This window comes from Vipera ursinii (assembly GCF_947247035.1).
Source record: "Vipera ursinii genome assembly, chromosome: 3".
Classification (NCBI taxonomy): domain Eukaryota; kingdom Metazoa; phylum Chordata; class Lepidosauria; order Squamata; family Viperidae; genus Vipera; species Vipera ursinii.
The window spans coordinates 157804691-157825099 of NC_139516.1; positions in this window are offsets into that span (position 1 = coordinate 157804691).

The following is a 20409-nucleotide window of genomic DNA, read 5'->3' on the forward strand; positions in this document are numbered from 1 at the left end:
TCAAAAGCTTGCCAACTGACTCATGACAGTTGCAGTGTCCCAGGGCCATGTGATCTCCTTTTGTGACCTTCTGACAAGCAGTCAATGGGGAAACCAGATTCAGTTAACACCCATGGTACTAACTTAACAACTACAGTGATTTACTTAACAACCGTGGCACAAAAGGTCATAAAATGGGGCAAATCTCACTTAACCACTCTCGCTTGACAATAGAGATTTTGGACTCAATTGTAGTTGAGTACCTGTAGCAACTAATATTCAGCTACCCTTCTGTCTCCATATTTCCCCAACTCTTTTCCCATTGGTCTATTTCAGGGGTGTCAAACTCCCGGCCCATGGGCCAGATGCATCGTGGCAGAACCACGATACGTCACGACATGTCACATGACATTGCAAGTTTGACACCCCTGGTCTACCTTAGCAATAGCCATGGTAATACCTATGCAGACCTCCATCAGCTTTATTACAGTGTGAAACCAGGTCTGCTGACAGTTGTTGTTTTTCATATTTCTACACAGCTTTTGCCTGGACAATGCAAAGTTTTTTACTCCATCCTAAGACTCCTTTGCCATGCAATCAAATTGTTTGCTGCCTCTTTAATAATGTATCTTTAACCTACAGTTACGTTTATCTCAGCATGCACTTAAAGATGAAAATCACAAGATTTGTCTTTTTTTTAAACATCTGTTTCTGTGCTAAAAATAGTCTTGCCTGAGCAGATCTTCTGTTTCTCAATAATTGGTCCTTGTGGAAACAATACTGTGTTCACACTGTCAAAAGGGGTGGGTGGGATGGAGATCACCTCTAAGAATGTAATTCAGGTTTCGTTCAGTTGGTTGCTGCAAATTTTGCAGGGCCTTCTGGTACACCTTCTATTTAAATAGTATCTTGTCAAATATTGGTGAGAACAAGACATTGTTTCCAACATTAGAGTCAAATGTGGAGGGTAAGAGAATTGTGAAATAATTGCACTTGGAGGGTGGACAGGAAGACTGCAATTTGATTTTTCTCTGTAGCCTTCAAATATATGATGATTGCCAAGCAATCTCAGAATCAAACTGACGTGTATAAAGCAATCTCAGAATCAAACTGACGTGTATACAGTAAAGAGGTAGCCATCACTTAACCTTCCATCACTTAACCTTCCAACACTCCAACAGTTGCACGGATGCAGAAGCAGGAATAAGCAGTTTGCTTAGACTACTCCATAATTTTGAGTTCAGCATCAGACAATATAGATAGGAAAATACTACGAAGTAAAGGGGCTTGCTTACCAAGGATAATCTGTTACAATGTCATTTTCAAAGTCACACAGAACTGATATCTAAGTCCTGTGCATATGGTCAAACGTAATCATAATCTGGGCTATAGTGGAGCTTTTTTGAAATGCACTAGCTGTGTGAAAGTATACATAGATCGTAAAGTATATATAAATCATCAGATAGGGCAAATTTACTAAAATGACAATAATGTAACAAGAGTGCATGCCCTACATGCGTAATGGTATGTGGACTGATTAACTTTTCATTTTGTTAATCTTGGTAATGTATTCTGGGAGATGAAACACTTCAACAGTGAAACATATTAAATATGATGTGGGCCAGTGTGTATTTCTTACAGCAGTGCACATTTTGTTAAAGAACATCAAGAGAAAAGCTGTCAGCGCTGCTAACTAGAAACATGATCTGTATTTTTTCCCTCCAGTGCATAGCAGAACTATGTTATTCCCTTTGAATAGGTCATAATCATCTGTCATCCTCACTAGAAACAAGCAAACCTGCTGGCAAAACAATTGTCCATTGCTTGTATGGTTACATTTAAATGCAAGACCGACTCTAAGACCTCTGTATACAGGCCATTTCTATGTGCTATGTCTTTGTTTTACAGAGATCCTCAACACCAGGCAAAACATAATTGATTTTACCCACCTTGTACAATAGGTGACTCATTGAAAATATATCTTTGCCTCTGATACACCCACCTCTATTTCTGTGTAATTAATGCTAATCTGAGTGTCAAATAGGTGCTAAATAATTAAACTAAGTTACAGTTAGCGGCTAAGACTATTTTGCTTTTCAGAACCACTAGGATTTTTTTGCCCTGAGATTTCTTTTCACTCTAGATAAAGAGGAGAGGTTTAATCCTTTGCCTAGCAGGAATTTTATTACAAATAGTTAACCAGTTCAACCTCCCATTCTCACCCCCAACTTTAAACTCAAGGCAGCTTTTCTGGTCTGGTAGCCTGATTGAAGTGATAAATGGACAATCATAGTTTACCTTGCTGTAAATAGATCAATTGAAATTTGTCTCAGATTGTTATTTTAAAATAATCTTGACCCTTAAGTTCTAATATGAATATGTAGTTTCACCAAACCCTAATCCTTAAATCTAACCCCCATTCTTCAGCTTTCTGTTTAATTTAACCAGTAAGCATTAATAAGTAGGGGCCTCAGTATGGTAGAAAACCAAGGGCTGTTTTGGTAATGCAATTGTTATAGGAAAGTGCACCTTTGCATAGCATCCTTCTCTTCGGTAATGTAAAGTGATCTGGATCTGGCCATAGGAGCTGGATCTTTCCCCTCTTTCTTCTACCATGATGGATAATATCTAGTGGCTTAACTTCAAATCCTGTTCCAGTTATGATTTGTAGTTCTAGGAACAATCACCATCAAGGAAGATGGGTTTTGTTTTTGAAGAGGGTCAGTTACCGTACTTGGACTTCAGTAAGGCATTTGATAAAGTAGACCACAACCTACTACTTGATAAGATAGAAAAATTTGGGTTAGACAGCATCACTACCAGATGGATTCATAGCTGGCTGACTGGCCATTCTCAGCATGTGGTCCTCAATGGAACTGCATCTACTGTACATGGAGGGAAGTGTGTAGTGGGGTGCCCCAGGGCTCTGTTCTGGGCCCAGTGCTCTTCAACATCTTCATCAATGATTTGGATGAGGGGATAGATGGGGAACTCATCAAATTTGCAGACAACACCAAGCTGGTAGGAATAGCCAACACTCTGGAAGATAGGCTAAAGATACAGGAAGATCTTGACAAACCTGAGCATTGGGTGCTATTCAATGGTGAAAAAAGTAAGGTTCTACATTTAGGCAAGAAAAATTAAATGCACAGGTATAGTATAGGTGGTACCTTGCTCAATAGTAGTAACTAAGAGGGATCTTTGAGTCCTAGTGGACAATCACTTAAATATGAGACAGCAGTGTGCTGCAGCTGCCAAAAAAGCCAACACAGTGCTAGGCTGAATTAACAGAGGGATAGAATCAAGATCACATGAAGTATTAATACCACTAAGTGTGGTAAGGCCACACTTAGAATACTACATCCAGTTTTGGTCACCATGATGTAAAAAGATGTTGAGATTCTAGAAAGAGTGCAGAGAAGAGCAACAAAGATGATTAGGGGATTGGAGGCTAAAACATATAAGGGTTGCTGGAATTGGGTATGTCTAGTTTAATGAAGAGAAGGACGATGGGTGACATGATAGTGTTCCAATATCTCAGGGGTTGCCACTAAAAAGAGGGAGTCAAGCTATTCTCCAAAGTACCTGAAGGCAGGACAAGAAGCAATGGATGGAAACTAACCAAAGAGAGAAGCAACCTAGAACTAAGGAGAAACTTCCTGACAGTTAGAACAATTAACCAGTGGAACAACCTGCCTCCAGAAGTTGTGAATGCTCCAACACTGGAAGATTTTAAGAAGAGACTGGAAAGCCATTTGTCTGAAATGGTATAGGGTTTCCTGCCTGAGCAGGGAGTTGGACTAGATGACTTCCAAGGTCCTTTCCAACTTTATTATTGTTATTGTTATTCTTGCAATATACCAACTGGGGTATCTGCACACGTGTGTGTGAGAGAGAGGATCCTCTTTAGAGGAAAGAATGTCCTCTGTTACAAAAGAAACGTTATTATAGGAAAATAAAAACAAATCTTAATTAAAATTAAATAATTTAAATCAATTAAAATCTATGATTCTTGCTTAATTCTAACCCTAGTTATACGTTGATTGACTATCAAGTCATTTTCAAGTCCTAGTGACCATATACACTGATTTTCTCACTGTACTCATTGCCCCTGTCACTGAGTTCATCCTTTTTGCTGTTGGCTGTCCTTTTCATCTCTTGCCTTCATTATCACACCTGCATCTATTTACCCATTTCTATATGTGCTACATGTCTGATTTTAAGGATTCTTATGTACGGTTATTCTCCTTCTCCTTTTCTCCTTCCTTCTTTATAAGCAGACTTGAATTGCCTAGATCTGTATAAAATAACTCACTTGGGTATTATTTAGTCTCCTGAGACACCTCTTCTCCAACTCTTTCCCATATACTGCAGTCTCCCTTCTCAACATATATACCAATATCCAAGTGCTGAAAATATCCTCTTCCCATATTGGTGTGGTCTGCTGTCTTAAACTGAGGAGGAAGCAGAGAAGAAAAGGGGAAGGAAGGAGTTAAATTGATCTCTCTGAAATTCTTCCAAGTTTCTTTCCCATTTGTGAGATACATGGTACCCTTTATTCCCCTTGTGTTGTCTTACTCTTAATTTTTCTTAGTCTCCTCTGCATTCTTTCCAATTCCTCGATATTCTCGTATTGATTTGTATTGGCAACCAAATGGGGACCAAGTATTCCAGCTGCAGCCTGGAGCAATCGGCAAGTTTGAAGGTGACAAGTGAATATACCAGAACATCATTTAGGACTGCCATGTTTTCTGGTGTCTACACTGCGATTTTAAACAAAGGGGTTTGAGACAGTGAATGGCAATTCAGAATTGCTAAATTTAATCTCCTGAAATACCTTGAGTTGCCGACACATGGTGCAGTCATTTTTCGGCCCTTGTATGCCCTATTGATTTTAATCAGAGGATTAAGTATGAATTAGGAAAATTTAACCTTTAGGTGCTGAAAATGACAGCATGCATTATTAATTGTCTAATGAGCCAGACCATGAATACTACCGCTATTCTTTTGAAGGCCAACTCTCAACAATTTATTACACGTTATTGAGTCCAAGAAATGCTTTCTAGGATTCAGAAAGTACTTAACCTGTTTTTCAATCTTTACACTGGGGCTTTATTTCTTTTCCCTTCCAATTTCTTCCAGAAGCAAAGCATTTTACTGACCATCTTTGGGATGTGCTTGGAAGATTATCCAGACTCTACTCACCATGATGAAATTCAAAGCCAGCAAATTGTTTCTTCAACATTGTCTTCACTAATTCAATTTTCAAATTCCATATTTTAAATAGATATTACTGGTAGTTTGTTTCATGACTAAGATTTTGCAAACATAGGATATTGATTGCATCTTTTTTAAAACTGGAAAAGAAACAAAATATTTCTTTGAATTTCTTGGCATTATATGAATTAGAGTTCATGTTCACCAACTGGTACAAAAAGAATTCCTTTAAAAGTTAATATCTCAGTTCATGTGTAACTGTAAGGATTTGTCTGACAGCTATACTGTTTTTCAGAAATGTCAAAGTGAGTGGAATGTGATTGTTTAGCAAAATATTATTCTGAGTGTCAAATGAAAAAAAAAAATTACCAAGAAAGAAAATTGTGGTATTCAAACTTAATTTCAACTTAACATCCTACTTTTTCAGTATATACCTATTGATTTTACAAGAGCTTGAGTAGTTCTCAAATATGAATTTCCATGCTTTATTATGACAAATATTCAGTTATGACAAGCACTCAAGTTACATAAAGCAGATCTGGCTTTAAGAATTCTAGCTTGACTTTAACAATATTTAACTAATACGTTTATTTGTTGTATGTCAGGGCAGATAAACCATGAGTAAATTATAGTTCACCTTGACCTTCAGTGTTAAACATATTCCAGCAAATTACTATTTTGTCATTAGACAAATGCTAATTTCTCTGATTAAACCACTGCACACACTCAGTTATCATTTTTGCAAGTGCTATACTGATCATGCATGTAAGTAATTACCAGATTTCTAATTGGAACACAAGGCATATGTTTTTCAGAATGAAAAAAAAAGGTCCACTGAAGCTTCGTGTCTATGATGATGGTGAGGTTTGCTTCTAATAATGGAGCTAACTAAATTGTATTAACTATTCAGAATCTGGAAATAAATCTGGCACCCTTTTTGTAATAATAGAGAAAAGGATCCAGCTTCTGCATACATATCAGAGAGCTAAGAATGAATCATTCTATCTAGGTTACAAATATCTAGAGTGTCACTAGGTAGAAGGGAAAAGTCACAGAAAATTCCTCCTTCTTTTGAACCACTTAGCAGTTATTTGAAATTTTTGCAGCCCAAGTCAGTAGCTCTATTTTTAAAGTTAGCTTAACAATCTTTAAACCTTTAAATGAGAAATGTGAGGTATCACAGAAATAAATCAGTGTGTCCTAAATCATGACAGCTAACTTGAGCAGTTGACTGCAGAGTGCATCTACCATCTAGCAGAAGACTACCAGGCAGCTTTAAATTTTGACAAATTGGTTTAACTGTTCTGTTTGAAAACCTTGATTTGAGTTTTGAAAGTTGTTGATGTTTGGCCTACAAAGTTGATAATTAGGCCTACATTTTATAGCCTCAAATGATGATGATCTATACTTCTGATCTGACACCTGTGGCTTTCATCAAAGATGTGTGGTGCATTGTAATGACAATAAATATAGAACTCTTACTGTGGTTGAAAAGCTTGATTAGCCATTAGTGCTAAAATGTATCCAGTGGTTTTCTATTTGTTAAGAAAGGGCATTTCTGTTTCTATACACCCTGAATAAAACATAAGCTATATCATTAAAATGCATTGCTAACTATGCTTTTCCAATGTTGCCATCTATTCATGAATGCAAGAAACTGAAAAGCTATTAATATTAATCACAAAAACATTGCATCTTTATATTTCTATAAATGGATTAAACAGGAGGTGTTTTTTTTTCAAAAAAGCAAGAAGGTTTTCAACTTTTCCTCCTCAAAATTGCATAGTTAATATAAGATATTTGGATCTCTCTAAATTAAAGGGGAAAATCATTTGTTGATGGCAGATGACTTATTCTACTGAACAAAAGCTGCAGCTATATTAAAATAACTGCTGCATAGAGCTAACTTTCTGTAATGCATACTATTTTAAGCGCTGTTGAAGATAATAATTTTTTAAAAAAATTAAAACATCCAGAGTGTCAAAAACTACCACCTATCACTAAATACCACATTGTAAGAAAGATGGAAAACTGCAACAGCATGTGTTCTTGAGCCCTAACTATTAACCATATTTAGAAGTACCATATCTGGGTGCAAAAATCTGAATAATCGATAGACAGCTGCAATTTTCTCTCGATGCTGTCATCTATTGTTTGTAGTTCTGGCAGTTCAGATCAGGTACTCTGGTCTATTTGAGCATATGATATGAAAATTAACATGAATGAATTCACACAATTGTTATGGAAATCTGTGTATGTTTATTCAGAAGTAAGTTCTTTGAGGAAAATTTAAAAATTAATGTGGTACTTGCAAAACAAAATTAAAATCCAGCTAATGTATGGAATTGTAGGAAGCAACTGTACATAATGTTGAATTTGTCTTTTATCCAGGCCAATGGAGTTGATGAACCGAAGAGTTTGGGGACCTCTGTGCTATATATTCTTAAAGGTCATTCATCCCAAATGCTGGAAGAGGAAAAGGATAGGTTTATCACTTTTCTAGGTTAGCAGGGTGAGGACTGATCTGGCTTCAGGGGAACATAAAGTTAAATAAGAAAGGGGTTGGTTACCACAGGACAGGTCATCCTCTGGGCCACTTTTGCCAGCTCAGTGAAAAAAAGATAATAAGATGTATGCTTAGGAAATGTTGTGTCTTTCTATACCCCAATAACAAAATTTAAAGCTGAAGAGAATGTGGAATAAATAACAACTGAGTCAACTTTGCTTCATAAAGGTTGATGGACTGGCTATGTTAAGTAGTCACAAGGGGATAGTTTTGGAATTCTTGCAGGAAATGTTTAATGTTTCATATGTTTCCAAGATGAGCCATAAAGTATCTGTAGCAGATTTTCTATTTCAGAAGGGAAAGTCTTATGAAATCTTGAATGATTGAAGTCATCACCAAAGAATGAAACACCTGCATTTTTTTTAGCTTTTCAGCATGTCAGCAGTTTTTCTTATATTTATATGAGACACATTAGCAATGATCGTGATTTAGTCAAGAGAAAATTGTATTACTATTAAAATCTACATATAACTAGAGGTAATAAGTTTGGGAATCATGGCATTAAAACAGCAGGAGAAATGGAGTTGGGTGCAAGAGATGAGAAGGAGGTGAGTACCAACTTCACTTTCAGGGCACCTATAATTCTTCCAGACTTGGTAGAGCAAAAAGATTGGCCCTTTATTGCATTTGTACTAGAGCTGAGGCTGAGATTTAACCCTCTTAAAACCTCCTCCAAAAATATCACTTGTTTCCAGCAAATTCTGAAGTGTAGATTTTCAAAGGGAAAGTTACAAATCTGACTTTATATCATTACATATTGGTTTTTTTCCACAATTTTGCTGTATCTTAGTCTAAGATTTGGTATTCTTTATGAGCTCAACATCTTTCTTGTTAAATTCCCATCAGAGACAGGAAGCAATATTCCAATAGTTTTGTTTAAACTTCATGCAGTGATTTTTCAAAATGGGTTACTTCTTTGTAGAATGCTTATTGTAAAGCATTTTGGAGCCCAATCCTCTTCCCCAACATGTATTCACATAACTCTGAATGCTGTGGGGAATTTTCTTCAACACTATGTCACTTGACCTAAATACCACTTAATATTTGTTTTAGCTGTGGGTTGCAAGAGAAAGTTGAACAATCTTATTCCCTGCAATTTAGAATTGTCTCCTGAGAAATTGTATGGTTTTTTACCTAGTTTGTGCAATGCTCTCTGATTTCTAACTGCAGCTTACAATAATATTTGGAATGGGAAGTTGAGAAAATCATGTCTATAAATTGAGAAACTGTAGCAAAAAATCACCCTGAAAATAAACCTTCCATATAATGCAATGTAAATTTTGCACAAGGCATAATAAACAAGAAAATTAGAAAGCAGTGAAACATCTAGCAACTAAAAATATATTTCAGCACAAGTAAACAAACTTGTAAGATGTGTGAAACCAAAATATGGTCAAATATGAAGAAAATAGGAAATTATTTTGACATGCATAGTAGTGTGGATTTATTTTGATTTAAATTTGCACATTCCAAGCATTTTTGTTTAATTTCATTTTTATAACTTTGTTTGCCTAGGCCCCTGAAACATCTGTGTTATTCTTAAATATTTTCTTTTCCATTAAATAAAATTACATACACAAACACACAGAGAGAGTAATAACGAAATAGATTACATTACAGTAAATTGTTTACAGATAGTCCTTGACTTATGACCACAACTGAGCCTAAAATTTATGTTGCTAAGTAAGACATTTGTTATAAATATGAGTCAATTGCCAAGTACTCAAGTTTTGATCACATGACCATGGGGATGTGGCAATGGTTGTAACTATGAAAAATGGTCGTAAGTCACTTTTTTCAGTGCGGTTGTAACTTCAAATAGCCCACTAAATGAATTGTTGTAAGTTGAGGACTACCTGTAGTATTTTTTTCTCTCCTACCCTCCTTCAGAAACAGGATTGGAGTGTACGGGATTAATCACAGACTTTTTTTAGGGGTCGGCATATCCTGCCACACTTCACAAATCCCAAAAGTGTGAGATACCAGAAGCCATAATTTCTGCCACCAGGAATTTCTGGTCAAGAAAAGAAAGTCACATAGAGATTGATTTTTCCCTAAATTAAGAAAGGACAAGCTGAAGTACTGTGATTCATATTAGACAGCTGGTATAGTACAATGATTAAGGTGTGCTAGCTGTAAGGATTCCAGGTTCTATTCTCAGCCATTATTGGGCAATGTTAGGCTACTCACTCATTAGTTCTTTCAGCCCAACCTACCTTCCTTCATTGATCAGAATCACTTTAATTGATGGCAGGTGTGTACTGATCGCTATTTTTTCTTTTTTTAAAAAAACCCTCAGTTTGAAATTGATTGGTTAATTCTGAACACAGCCACACCCCTACTTATAAGAGGGCATGAGTACCTTTGCAGCCACATTATTCTAGTTTTTATTGTTATTTTTTCCCCATAAAGTTTTCAGTTTGTTTTTCAATTGAATTGTACAGCTTATATATTATATTAAAGGTGGAAATAATTTTGAAGTCTAGATCTGATTTTAGATATATATATATATATATTTGGAACTCCTGGCCTTTTAACAGGGCTACATAAACTTTCTATATCCACTGTATGTGCATGCTACTTTATTTCTCCTTTGTAAATTAGGACCTACATTGAAGAGTAGCATTTTCTCTCTCTCTCCCAATCAAGATATCAGCCCCCTTTTCTTTGGTGATGGTGAGTGCAACTTTTTATCTTAGTTTCTTCTGAAAGAAAGAAAGATTATTTTCGATATGAGATGTCAGAATTGTTATTTAAGCAAAAGGGCTGAAGCATTTTAAAGCCCAAAACAGTGAAATGACATCAAGAAGTGACTCAGGCTGACACTTTAATTTATTGAACTATATTACTATAAGAAGAAGAGGTGATAAAGCACAATCAAACTTACAGGATTCTTTTATTATATTTAATTTCAATAAAACTAATTTTTACCTTCAGAGGAGTTGATCTGGTCTGGTCTATCAAGTGGGGCTGATATCTTCTAATATCCCACCAAACCCTCTTCATTGATTAGTAATTGTGGACCCACACTTTTTGTTTCTCTTCTGGCCTTCAGCATGCTTTTTCAGATTATACACAACAGCTTTCTCTCCTTTCTTCAGCAATGTTTTCTGGCCCACATACAATAGTTCTTCTTATAAAAGCAATATTAACAGTCTACTATCTACTACATTTTTGTTGCCAAACCTCCATTCTAATTTCCCTTCTCCCTCTCCTCCTCTCCCTCCATCCTAATTGTTGCTAGCTCAACATCTGTAATTCTTCCTTATATCTATTCTTATGAGAATCAGTAAACTAAGTTTGAACAACAGATATACCAGAATAATATCCAAGGAAAATAGTGCTTATTGTTGAAATGTAGACATCAACTGAAACACAAAAGCAACCACACAGCTTTGTGTAAAAAACATTCACTAGATAAAGTACTACTGTATGTGTAAGCAAATACTTATTGCTTGTGTTTGGGCAATAATAAGATACATACATATTGTATACCCAGAGTCTTATCACATAATTGGAAAAAACCACTATGGCTCCTGTTCTCTAGTCTTAAGTAGAAAAGTCCCAAGTTCATCTGGCAGATAGTACTGAGTGAAAGTCTATATCTATGAAATTTTAAGAGCAATGGCTAAATAAAGGGCACTGTAGATTTGGGGAACCCAAAACCTGACTGAAGATAAGAATTAGTTTTGATTTTCCAATCATTTTCATAGAAGGATTTTGTTGCTCACTGTTACTCCTGAAACAACTTTAAAAAATAAAAGAGGATCATATATGAAGAAGTGGTATTGTGCTCAAAACGTTTAGACTAACAGACCCTGGAATTACTTGAAAAGAGAAATTGTAATTTTTTTTTCTAATATGGGGATCTTAGAGAAATGTTATGCCCATTTTATCTATGGTATGTTATCAGGAAGTAATTTGACTATTGTCTTATTCATCTGGTTTTGTTGATCATGGGATACATATTCCATTTACTCCTTGGCATCTCTGTGATCTACAGTATATGGTCAACCATGCAATTCTAGAATAATATATATAATATACAGTATAGAGTTCAATAGTATTCAAAGAAAGAATCTATAAAAATACCACCGGATTTAGATGATTTAATACTTTGCTGATATTACTTCTGTAATGATATTACCTGTTCCATCTAACAATTTACTCAATTAAGTTGAATACCAATTCCTATTAGAACTGGAATTGATTTTTTGCATTCTCCATTTTTTTTGCTGCAAGATGGGAATGTTCACTGGTAATATTTCTACATGGAGGATAGACTAATGTTCCCCTTGAGTCCCAAAAAATGCTTAAAAGGTTCAGTAAATTTGAATTCCCTTTGAATTTCCCCTAGGAGCATCTAAGCCTTTCTCCATACTTTACATTCGCAGTCCAGGGCAGTCACAGCTTCAGTAGGTCAAATGCTGAGTTGATCCACCTAAAAGACACCAGTGACCATCTCTTAATAAAAACCCTTTTTCTTCCATGAACTTCAGGAGGTTGTATCTATCACTAAGCCCTAAAGCAGAACTGTGCTATGGAAAGGTCTGCTTCTCTCCTTTCAGCCTGCTTTATCTATTATCTTTCTTTATATACAGGCTGACTTCTCAACTCTTTTTCCATATCCTTTCTCTTTCCACTTTTCTTTCTTTCTCTTGTTCTTCAGGATTCTCTATCTCTCTTAAGACAAAGAAGAGGGTTTGTTTAGAACTAGTATTGACTTCCTGTCTTCTTTAAACCCTGCATTGTATTTGCTGGTCTATCACTATCCCTTAGTGATCTGATTGCTCATTGTTAGTATCTCAGTACTTTTTAAGTGTTATTTCCCCACTGAATCTTATTTCTCCAATGATTGCTGCTTTCTCCTTCCTTGCCATTTCCCACTGATATGCTTTCATTGTGTTATTCTGCAATAAAATCCAATCCCTTTGTTTGAGGTCTATAATGCCATCCTTTTAGGTCACTCTGGGATGTATAGTTTTTAAATACTCTTTAGTTAAAAGATTTTGCTTTCATACTGTTCTCTGCTGTATAATCCCAACACACACACAGAGATCCTTGGAGGCATTACTGATAATGTATTTTTTTATTTTTTCTATTTGTGGTGCATTTTTCATCACACAGAATGCTTTTATATGAATCTTGCTGTGTTTGCAGTGATAATTGACTGTTCCATTTATTATAGGATTCCCTGAAGATACTTTACTTTGCTATGTCTTGTCTAGCCACTTTAAGAAATCTCTAAACTGTTCCAGTCACTACTATAATGTCTTAAGCTTTTTGAGTTGGAACAAATATAACATCTATAGGGAGCAATATCTTAAATCAGCAGGTCAGAACTGAAGTCTTCCAGCAACACAATTTCTGAGATATGTAGCATCTTGCAAACTTCCAGTCTTCATTTTTTTAGTTATTTAGCCAGCTTCAGCCAAGTTCCTTCCTTCCTTCCTTCCTTCCTTCCTTCCTTCCTTCCTTCCTTCCTTCCTTCCTTCCTTCCTTCCTTCCTTCTTTCCTTCTTTCCGTCCTTCCTTCCATATGGCCACCCATTTTAAATACATGACTCTGGGTGGCTAGCAATAAATAAAAGCAAGTTAAAAGCCTGATAACAACATTATAAATTACATATATAACAGCTGAGATAAAAACCAATCAACATTTACACAACCATGATATGGGCTCAGCCACACACTTCAGGTCCCAGGCTCAGTAACAAAAACAGGTCTTGAAGAATTTATAAGGGTGATTGACTGATGTTCCAGAGAACAGCACTGTGATAGGAACATCTCTCTTTCTGGCTCCTGCCAGACAATATTTAATACTGTAGATGGGCCTTGTAGCAAGTCCTTTCTGCCAGGGTTAATGGGATGGGTAGATACAGCCAGGTAGAAATGATCCCACATTTCTGTAGCTTGGACCCATGCCACAGGTTATAGTTTTAAAAATATAATGAGCTGATAGTAGCACATTTTTAACCCCTTATTTATTTAATGTCCAGTTTTGCAAAGCCGATGTTATTTGGCCCCACGCTCAACAACCTATCTATTTGGTCAGATAAAGGAAGGAATAAGTTGTAAGTGCAATGGAAAGAAAAAAGATGAAAAAAAAAATAGCCAACTTCTTCACCAACTGACAACAGCTCTTCAAAACCAGTCTAGACTAGAGAAACTGCTGAGATTTGATGAAAATTCCTTTCATCTCCTTGCATAACTCAATGTAATGAGAACTTTAAAGATAGTCTGTGTCTGTCCATAAAGATTTCCCAGTTTTCCCTATTAAATAATTATTTCTAATCCATCCAATCACAAGAATATCCCAGGACAGTGAGAGGAGATAAAGCTTCTGGACAAATTAGCAAAAAGGACAAAGGTGGCACTGATAGGGATTACTTAATAGCAGGGAGGACCACAGCTGGTCTAATTTCAAGGGCAATCTGAACAGAAGCATCTGCAGCAAACTGCAATGACACTGAAATAATGACAAGTGTTTGGTGACATCATACATAAACACCATGATCATGTCCTTGCCTCCCAATGACTAATGCTGGTATATAAATCATGGCATCTGTGCAGAGATGTTGTGATGCATGCTTTGTCAGAGGCAAAAAACTCTGGATGAGCACTGAATGTAAATAACTATTCAATTACCTCTTAGCCAGACTTGTACATTGCTTATTGTTACATTTGGAACATGAGTAGATACTATGCTTAAATAATTCTTTTTCATCATCTGTACATAGCAGAATGGCAAATGCCACCATAAACGAGGAAGCCTTCCTAATTTATATTGCTTTTTGATACATTGACAAAAGAAATATTTTCATGTCAATGAAATGGAGAATGCAGGATTTACAGGGCTTTACTGAAATTGTTTCCAGAAAACATTTATGAATGGATTATATTGATAAGTGTAAATATTTAACTCCAAAAATTACTTAATTCAAAGTCAGGATAATAAACCACTTCTAAAGTAGTCAGAATGATCAGTTATTACCTCTTAGAGTAGAGATAGTTGTGTATGCAGGCCTTAACTTGTGCTAACCAAAATCTTACATCCAGGAGAGCAAAAAGGAACTTTTCAATATCTGTCTTACAATGACAGCCAGCAAAGGCATTCTAGTAATTAGTTCAGAATTTATTTTATTTATTTATTTTATTTTAATCCCATTTATATCCCGCCCTTCTCCGAAGACTCAGAGCGGCTTACAATTTAAGCACAAACCAATGTGCTTAGCAATTTGGAAACAACGTTGCTGAATACAATAAACCATAGATCTACCATATTTGGTCTGCAAAAAATCTGGACAACCACAAACTGGCATGAAAGATTAAAGTTTTTATATTCCTTTGCTGCCTACTAGTTGTCCAGCTCTAATATAATATATAGAACTGTGCCATTCTCAGTTATCAAATATAGCAATGTTGCAGAAATGGAACAAAATTTACGAACTATACTACAGGGACAGATACTACTTCACAGATTAGAGGTTATATCATTTTTGTATTTTATTATATGCTGGGCTCCAAAGACCATGGTGGGGCTCAGATCAGTTAAGAAGATGGTCATTGGTGTCCCATTCCCCCATCTGATTTGGGCCCAACTGATCAGCAAAGCTTGTTGGTTCTTTCAAGCTATGAAATTCAACTCTGTAGGGCTGCTCATTAGATTTGAGAAGTGTCTAAGTGGGCAAGGCTGCAGCCTCCTTTGAGTTGTATTGGCAAGTCTAGTTCAATGAAGGACACCCATATTCCTTTTTCTACTTCCTGGTTGGGCTGGCTGGAATCACGTGGCTACAAAGACTTGGTTTCAGGTAGCTCCAGGTTTTTGCCTGGGATAGGCAAAGAGTTGCAAAGAGAGGGAAGTGGAATGATCAGAACAGCTGCTGCTGGTCTTCCTCTGGAATTACTTGAATTACAAACGGAAATAAGATCTTAAAATGAGTTTCTTTCTAGGAAAAGCAAAAACAAGGGAAGGGGTGATTTGGAACTGGCTACCCAGCTTTGCAGTTTCCCCTTTTCATATTCCCCAGGCAGACCAGGGAGGAGGGCTGGTGGGGGGAAGAACTCAGATTGGCTTCCTCACCCTTTCTCTTAATGATTGGTGAAAAAGTTAATTTTGTTTGTTTTTATGGTAACTGCCCAATGTGGATTATTCAGAGGAGTTCTATTCATAATTGTTTTAAAATGTGTCATCCCTGTTCATTAATGAGATTTGCAATCCAGCCAGTCTTTCAACAATATGCCTGGGTGCTTGCTTTCAAGAGGCTACATGGAATTAAACCTGAGCAAAAGGTGAGGTTAGCAAGGGGGGAGAGTAAAGGAAGGGGAATTCTTCAAAAGCATTCATTGCCTGTAGTATTCTTGTGTCTCATCAAAATTATAGGGGCTTTTTCTCCTGTATCATCCTAATTGCATCCTAATGCAGGACTAGAACTTCAGAGAGTAATGTATCTGAGGACAAGCTGAAGGGCAGAGGATTTCTGATCAAACCGGGGGCTTCATTACAATTCTGTAATCTCTCTTCTACCAGAGGGATAGAAAAAATATTAAATCTGATGATATTTTCAGCACGGCATTATGATGTTAAAATGCAAAGAGCTGAAGCTTGCAATATGAGTGGTTTAACTATGTGAATTTAGATCAGGATATGAGAGCATTGTTGAACTGGCTAATGTGTCCTCACATTGTACCATTTCTCCTCATTCTGTCTCTTATTCTGTCAATTGTTGGATCCCATAGGCAGCAGTAACAAAAGCTGAGCTTTAAGACGTTATAGCTGATCAAGGTACTTTTCTGGTTTCTAACACAACTCTGCATTGGTTTTAAATAGAATTTCCTTCTCACTGATAAATAGCTCCTGGACTACCCAACAAAATAGCTTTGCAACTAGGTGATGAAACCTGACTCAGAGCAATAGCTACAGGACAATCCTAGCCAGTATGGCAACAATCAGATCCACAGAACCATATGTTAAGTACAACAAAGCAGGCGTTCCAGCTGGTTGGTAGGGAGGGCAGCAGATGTAACCATTGCCCCAGTTTGCCACTTTTCCACTTAGCTAAGATGTGGCTGCTTGTTATGTATCCAGGTGCAGGCATCTGCATAGCAGCGGCCACTAGGGGGCGTTGGCCTGGACGGTTTTGGTGGGAAACCCAGTTTCGGCGGGAAACCTAGGGCCAACCCCATTGGCTAGCCGCCTACCTGGCCAGGTATATAAGGAGGCCAGGTAGCCCTTGTTCTCCAGTACGCACCCCCCCACAATAAAGAGCTGAACACGTACTCCGGCTGGCGTCTCTTCCTTGCGTCGCACCCACTACATTACACTGCTTCTATTACCTCACATATATTTTATTGGTTTCCTGCATGCCTTCCTTCTGCATAAAAACAGATACGGACGTAAAGGAGGAGTGTGGGAAGGAAAGCTAATTTATCTCACTTTTTCCCAAATGTCCTTTGGTCAGCTCGGCCAAATAAGTATTTGGTGGGGCGACAAGAGCACAGAAAAACATTATGATGAAGAGGGAAAGAGTTTAATGACAGTCTATGCAAAGGTATTATTAAGCTATTACATGCATGACAGAAGTGAGAACAGGATTCATTAAAATAATGAAGGGAAGAAAGTGGAGGAAGAACTCAATAAGGTATTGCAAAAATGAGGAAGGATACAAACAGGCACCCAAGAGGAGCAGAAATTCACAATTTAAAAAAAAAATTCATAATGAATACAATTCTAGTAAAATCAAAAACATTTGGTCAGCCAGGGCAAAAGGTTTGTCAAAAGATCTTTTCCAGTCTACTGTCTGCCTGTCAACAGATCCTACACTAGCCAGACCTGCAGATTGTACATTAGCAAGGGAAAACTGGTGAGTTGACTGATGGTCATCTGTGTTTAAGCAAACTTGGATACAAATCTGCATTTGGCTGTCCAACTACCTATTGCATTCTTTTATGTTTCTGATATAACTAATAATCTTTTATTCAAGCCCTATTTTAATTTTCCTCATTTTGGGGCATTCTGATTGAAGCAATCCATGTGCCTTCTGACGGTCTCATTATGATTCCAGTAGCACTGTCATTTCTCAAAGGATTTTATCCTACTGTTGATTTCTTTGACTAGTCCATTGTTCCCAAGTGCGGAATTACATTTTGTCATGGCCCCGGTACTCAGTCTATGATTGCTCTTTCCTGATTTTCATGTCTTGCATCCTCTTCAATTTCATTGTGTGAAAATGATGGTTATTCACAGCCTGACACCTTTTGCAGGAACAGCTCTTGATTGGTTCAAAGCCCATTACTGAATTTCAATTATGTTGCTTTATAAAAGTCCCAGAACATTACACATCATGCTTTGATTTTCATCATAAGAACAAGCTTAATTCAGATCATAAACAATCATGGGTCATTTTATTTGGGCTGAAATTGCATCACCTGATCATATTTAATTCTAATAGTCATGTTAACTTGCACTCTACATCATCTCTTTATTTTCATTGACCAAGGTAAAGCTTTCCGTATTCATGTGGGGAAATACATAAATCTGCCCTGCATAAAGCCATGCCACTTCTCAAATTTTGTCACTGTCATCCCCTCGTAACATTGTAATCCAAATTTGCCACATACATTCCCAGCACTTAAAAAAAATCTAAATCCCATAAAGGTCAAATGGTTTCATCAAAATGATGAAAGCAGTGTTGCACCATTGTGCTCAGACTTTATGCTTTTTGCCTATATCTTGTGGCATCGTGATGTGCGGACGAAAGGTGTGAACTTGTGTCACAGCAACACAATGTTGCTTTTGTCACTTGTCTCCCTTCAGCCCCACAGCAAGTGCTTTTCCTCAGCATCTCTCATGTCCTTGTCTTCTTCAATAATTATCTCAATTGGTCCAGCATAAATAATTAAATTTTGCTTTTAGAGTTACTGTATATTCATTCCTTTGTTTTGGGAACACGTAAACAGACTCGAAGATCTTTTCCTAAGTAGGTACTGGCCAGTTCTCATTCTCATTCACTTTTGGATTTCTAAATGATCCCATCCATTTTTTGCTCTCTTTGGTCTTGTTCTCACTCATTCATTCATTCATTCATTCATTCATTCATTCATTCATTCATTCATTCATTCATTCATTCATGTTAGCTATAGAACAACTTTGGGCCCTGGATTGCATTCATTCCAAAAACTCAGAATGAAAACCACAAGAACCATTCCTTCAAGCATAATATGCAAAAATCGTTATACATATACAAGAACCTAAATCAGACATGTCAAACTCGCGACATCACGTGACATCGCGCAATGTATCGGGAAAGTTTTGCCATTGCCGACAATGGGGTGGGCACGGCTTCTGGATGACGCGTCCAGTCCGTGGGCTGGCAGTTTGACACCCCTGACCTAAATGATGCCAATTCAAACTTTCTGCCATCTAGCTGTTTCTTTCACAATTAAATTGGCACTTTTATTTCCCTGACTGTATTCTTTACTTACCATTCCACAAGTTCAGACTACCTTCATTGACTCTTTTACATGCTTTCCCTTTTTCTTAGCTTGCATAGAATGCATACATGGCTATTTTTTTCCTGATTTCATTTCTTAATTCATGATTTTTTTTTGTTATTTGTCCCTCTTGCATTTCAAACTACAATCTTCCATAAGCCACGGTCATTGCCTGATGTGTCTTTAAATATCTGAGTTAGTATCTGAGTATCTGAGTTAGCTCGGGAGTTCATGGCTTCCATGACGGCCATGGACCTGACGCAGGTAATTTATGGACCAACCCATGAGGGAGGCCACACCCTTGACTTGGTTTTCTTATCTGGTCGGTGGTTAGATGATCTTGGTGGGGGCTCCCCAATTGTTATGCCCCTGTCATGGACCGATCATCATCTCCTGCGGCTGGTCTTCCGTTTTGCCACTCCCCACCATGGGGTTGTTGAGCCAACTAGATGGTTCCGCCCCAGGCGCTTAATGGACCCTGAGAGGTTTCAGGCAGCACTGGGGGCCCCACCTGCCTCCCCAGCTCACAGCTCGGCGGATGCCTTAGTGGAGGCCTGGGAAAGGACGGCCATGGAGGCACTTGACCGAGTTGTACCCTTGCGGCCCCTGACCCAGCGCAGATCCCAATGGGCTCCATGGTTTTCTGCGGAGCTCCGAGAGATGAAGCGTCGGAGACGGGGCCTAGAGAGCGTCTGGAGGTCCACCCAATCTGAATCCAACCGATTGCGACTAAGAACCCATATTAGGTCTTATCTCGCTGCGATGAGGGTAGCGAGATCTAACTATTTTGCTGCCCTCATCGCGTCCGCAGATAATCGCCCAGCCGCCCTGTTTAGGGTGACCCGCTCCCTCCTCAACCAGGAGGTCAGTGGGGATCCCTTGCAGGGGCGTGCCGAGGAATTTAGTCAACATCTGTCGTACAAAATCGCTCGGATTCGGACCGGTTTGGACTCCGACTGGGCAGTATCGGACGATCAGGACACGAGTGATCTTGTCGATGTCATCTGGGAGGAGTTCGATCCTGTGACTCCGGAGGAAGTGGACAGGATCATGGGGAGGCTGAGCTCCACCACATGTTTATTGGACCCGTGCCCTTCCTGGCTGGTTTATGCAGCCCGGGAGGGGACACGAGGCTGGTTCGGTTATAGCTGCTTC